The following is a 5,336-nucleotide window of genomic DNA, read 5'->3' as shown; positions in this document are numbered from 1 at the left end:
GGTGTGCCTGTGAGTTATTAATGAGAAATTACATTAACCTCTGTGTAACAGTGCCAGTTTGTATGAGTCTGATATGGTAACACAACAATGTCAAGTCCAAATTGTGACATTTATTAATAATCAGTCAAATCTGGATCAGACTTCAGAAATGTCAGTTAGGGAACGAATTGCCTGCATCTTTTAAGTGTGAAAAAAGTTTTCATGTTACAGATGCTTGATGAACGAAGATGTAGTTCTCTCGTCATCAAGTGGAGTTCTTGTTAATTGACAAATATGTTGATTAACAGTATGCTTCTTGTTGAAACATTCTCAACTTTGCAGATGTTCTGTTACATCTGTTAACACTGCTAAGTCCACTTGCTTTGTCAGTGGTGTTAGTCATATTCAACACATTCTCACTCTGACCTCGTCACATATTGATGTCTGGTCATGGACTTGCTACATCAAGATATGATGTGCAAGGTACCCTGGGTGTGTTGGTTGTTTACGTCCTAGGACGCCGAGCCAACTTCAGCCTGTTACATGCATTGTCTTATTTCAAAATACACTTCTGTTTTGACAGGAAATGTACAGTTTGCATACAGTCTCTTTCAAAATAAAAAGGCAGAGTGCGATCTGTGTAGAGATGAACTATATGTTGTTGGTGTTGTTGTTATTGTCTCTTGGCTGTGACGTACTGACATATCTTGTTGCATCTATGACGCTGACACTTTGTACTGATGTCATCATGTATGCTACAGGAAATGTTGCTCGGACTCCACCTGTCTTTGTGGACAGAGCTGACACAGCCTGTATTCTCTAGGCAGCCAGATCTGCCTGTGTCTGCCAGTCTCTATGGCCAGGCTGTGATCACTGAGTCCATCCATAGTCAGTATCTTTCTCAGTTTCTCATCTGTTACAGCAGTCAGATAGTTTGCCATCATGTATTGTCTGTTTAGGGCCAAATAGCTTTGAAGTTCGTTTTGGGTTTTTGTGGTAGATGTCCAATAGTTGATGCAGTTTTCTTTTTCTTTAATGTGATTGTGTGAGGGTTGTCCTGAGGCCTTGTGCTGTTAGAGGAGGTGAGCCTCAGGACCAGCTGGCTGAGAGGATTCCTCTCTATGTTCTCCTCTTGATTTTGATTTTTTAACAACAAACGCATGAGGTTATGTTTTGCCAACACACGCATGTGGTGTTGGTATTTGTTTAGGCAACAAAAGCATATGGTTGGGTTTCAGGAAAAAAACAGGGTTTGGCTTTACAATCTGCCTCCCGGGTGAAAGTCGGTGATTATTGGACCCATCTATCACCCGTCCTGCCCTCCCTACTCAAACACTGCATTTCTCCCTGTTGCCACCAAGCACCATTAAACAATAATGGTGACCGGCCGCGTGTCATGCTGATGAGAAAGTACGTCTTTTTTCGATGGTGTCTGATGCCGGAAGTCACTGACCAAGCGCCAGTATCCAATGCCTTCAAAGTGAGACTTATCTTACTGTGGACTATATTATTGAGTGGACACATCAACGGTGTAACAAGTGATAATGCCATTCCCAGTAGTTTCACCCATAGAAGGGTGAGAACTGTTCTACAAAGGCAGTGATGAGGTTGGTGTACTACTAAAATGATGGGTAGGCTACCAAGGAGAAAGTGGGTATACTCTCCAGTAAATTTCAATGGCTTTTTGGCTGATAGGTGGGTATACTGTAAAAAGCCAGAAGAAGAGGTGGGTATGCTTTGTATACCTGCGTATACCCTCCACTACACCCTGTGTGAAAGAACTGAGGAACTCTTCACTCTCTCTTGAGCCAAGTCAAGTGTGGTTCTCCTGGTTTGATTCCAGTCAGGAGTCTTTGTTGCATGTCATCACATCCTGTATTTCAAGCCTCTTTGTACTGCCATGCAAAAATGCCATTGCAATGTTTGAAAAAAAAAGAAAGAAAGAGACAGGATAAAGCTTTAGAAACAAAAACGTTAACTTTGCTGTGCAGAGATCCTGTTCTGAGTCATATGTTGGTGCAGCAGTAAAAACTTTGGATCATTTTTTTCTCAGTTTGCCTGAGAGCGTTGCAGCTTGCGGCCTTTGCAGGGCAATAGAGATATTTCAGATGTTTCTTGACGCTCCGCAGGGACGAGCTAGCCGGCCCCTCTCTGTCTCTGCTGTCCTGTTTTTAGCTCCCAAATGTCTGGAGACGCTGCTGTGATTTATTCAGCCTCTCTGCTGCTGCTCAGGTGAGAGTCGACTGCACCAACAGGATGAATGAACGCCTGTCACACCTACTCACTCACACATACAGGTTTATTTTAGGCTGCCAGGATGATCTGTTTTTAAATGTATTTACTGTACATCCACACTTTGAAGTTGTCAGTGAAAACTGAAGAAAACCTTGGTTGACTGAAATACCTATTCCTCAACCAAACAACAATAGGGGTGGGGGATAAAATCGATACAACATAGTATCGGGATATTTTGCATGGCAATATTGCATCGATACGTGGACGCCAAGTTTAACTGTTTTATGATATACATCATAATTTTTGCAAATACATATTTTAATACAACTTTTGCCGTTAGAACAATAGAATCACTTGCTTGTCTGTCCACTAGATGGTGCTGATATTTTTTCTCCTGGTGAGGTCAGCAGAGGTCTCAGTCAGCGGCATTTGGCTTGACATGCTGCTGTGTTGTGCTATGGCCTATTCAAGTTCTGGAATATGTTATTTACATGACAACGCCTGAACCCAACACGGGCTCCCCTCCATTCAGTGTGTGTACAGTGCCGTGCTGCGGGTTCGACCCGGGCTCTGGCCAGGCTCGGGTCAGGCTCGGTTACAATTGTCTCAGACAGAGTGTGTGTGTGTGTGTGCATCGGGGCAGAACTCCGCTGTGCGTGATACAGAGAGCAGAGGAGAATTGTAAACACGCGACCATGTAGAGACAGAAATGACATGCCGTGGTGTAAATAACATAAATAACATTAGGCTATTTAGTTTGTTTAATGAAAGGACAAGGTATAGACCTTTTCTATAGGAAAGGTAACCTTAAATGACTTCTGTTGTGATCTGGCGCTATATAGAAAATAAAATTAAATAAAATTAACTTGACCTTTAAGGGGGGGCGGGGGGTGCCGTTGGGGGGGTGGGGCACGCCCCTAATATAATGGTTGGGGAAACACTGGAATGCAGTACTCTGGGAATACTACGAACATGAGGGCTCACCTCACACTCCACCATCCAGGGAGAGCATTAGCTGCTAACAGCCGAGCTAACGCTAAACCCGCTTCACCGAAAAGATCTGCATCTATACAGCGTTGTTGATAACGAAGGCTTTTACATGCTAAAAACACTGGAACCCAGGTATGTGACTCTGTCTCAGTGTTTTTCACCAGCACAGCAGTACACAAGCTCTACAGAGAAGTGAGGAATCTTTGAGTACAGCAGGAAGGGTGGCATTAACTTGTGATGCCCAGACTTCAAGGTCAGTGGATTCATATGTGACTATAACGACACATTATCTCACAGAGAGCTGGCCACTACTGTCTCAAGTTCTCCAAACTAGAACAGTATTGTTAAATTTTGGTTGTAACAAACAATGCTTCTAACATGGGTGTTGCCGTTCAGTTAGCAGGATACCTGCATGTTAAGCATTTTGCTCACACACTTAATCTGGCCCCGCAGAAGATGTTCAATCTGCCAGCAGTTCAGTGTGTCAGGTGTATGCAGCATTTCTGACAGGTTTTATGATGGTATTGGTCAGTCTGTCTGCTTTGCATAAACTGATGTTAACTTAAACATCAGTTTACTACTTAAACTGATGTTGACAAAGTTTTCCTTTGGGGAAATAATTTGAAGTTGGGGGAAAAATATCACAATATATTGTAGTGCATTGTATTGCAATACTCAGCATATTGCAATATAGCAATAGCGTATTGTGATAATATTGTATCATTGGTGCTCTGATGATTTCCACCCTTAGTTGACAAGGGAAAAAAACTGCATGTTATCTCTAGATTTACTAAATTGGCCCCTGTCACTGAGCACACTCTTCGTGGTAGTTTTGTGGGTTCCCCAAAGCATTTGTCTCTTTATGTTTTTAAAATGATTTGAAATGAGAATGCTGTGTATTTACACTATGCTACAAATAGCAGCGAGTCTTTACCACATTTTGGTGTCATTTACGGGGCACTGCTCTGCTGCTTGTAGTTTGACACACACTTACCCACATTACATAAGTGTTTCCATGCACGTTGCACAGCAGAACTGACCGTCTAGAGGGTTCCTAGTTTTGGTACACTTGTTACTTTATGGGACGTCAGCTGATCCTCTGCTGCTACCATCAAGCTTACATGAAGTAGAGGGTTATGAGTAGAGTCCATAACTTCAGTCAGGACCACTTTAGTCAAGTAAAACTTATTTCCATTTGCAGTATTATCTATGGCAATATGGCTCTGTTCTGGGGCCTCTCTGCCTTTCCTAGTCCTACCCAGAAGGCCTAAGTTGGAGAGAGCAAACCTCCGTGCCCTTCCATGCACCTACATGGAAAGCCTAAGGCAGGGAGAGCAGCAGCAAAGAACCCGAAGGAACAGAACAGAGCAGCATCAGTGACAAACAGAAATTACTTTGATAAGTCAGACACAACATGAAAAGGAGGAGCTGGGGTGGAGGCGGATTGCAAAGCGGCTTGCAGAGAAAGCAGCAACAGTAGACAGGCCAAAACAGTTTAAATAGGGCGCCTTGAATGAGATTCACCAATTGGTTGCATAGAGAGGTATCATGTGATCTATCAGCTGACTCCCTTTCATAAATCAGCTGATCTATCAGTTGATTGGGCTGCTTGAGATCAGCTGATGCAGCTGGGATGTTTAACTAAGCTGCACATTGTGTCCTGCCTGAACCAATGCTATGCTCATTTAAATAAAAACACGGAGACTCCATAGTCTGAACCAAGGCCCAATCCCAATTCCTATCTTAACCCTCAATCTTAACCCTCAATCTCAAAAATCCGCGCTCCCGCGAAGTGCTTGTGCTGTCCCGATTCTCAGAGTGTTGAGTTGAGGGTCAAGAATAAGGGCTGTATGGCCCTCACTTTTAAGATTTTCCAGGACCACCCTTGGCAATAAGTGCTATCCCAGAATCCTTTGCGTATCATCCGCCGAGCTCAGCCGAACCCAGCTGAGTACAGACGAGTCAGTCAATGCAAGATGGCGGCGACAAGCGTAAGGAAGCAGAGTTATCAATGTGAGTATTTTCCTCGTTAATAGTTGTTTTAAAATTATGATAACCATTGCATTATCTTAGTTTAACGTCATTTTATGGACTATAGACCTCTTCGTAGCGTAACACACATATTTTTGGTC

This window comes from Epinephelus moara, chromosome 1 (assembly GCF_006386435.1).
Source record: "Epinephelus moara isolate mb chromosome 1, YSFRI_EMoa_1.0, whole genome shotgun sequence".
Classification (NCBI taxonomy): Eukaryota; Metazoa; Chordata; class Actinopteri; order Perciformes; family Serranidae; genus Epinephelus; species Epinephelus moara.
Note: the sequence above shows the minus strand (reverse complement) of the source record.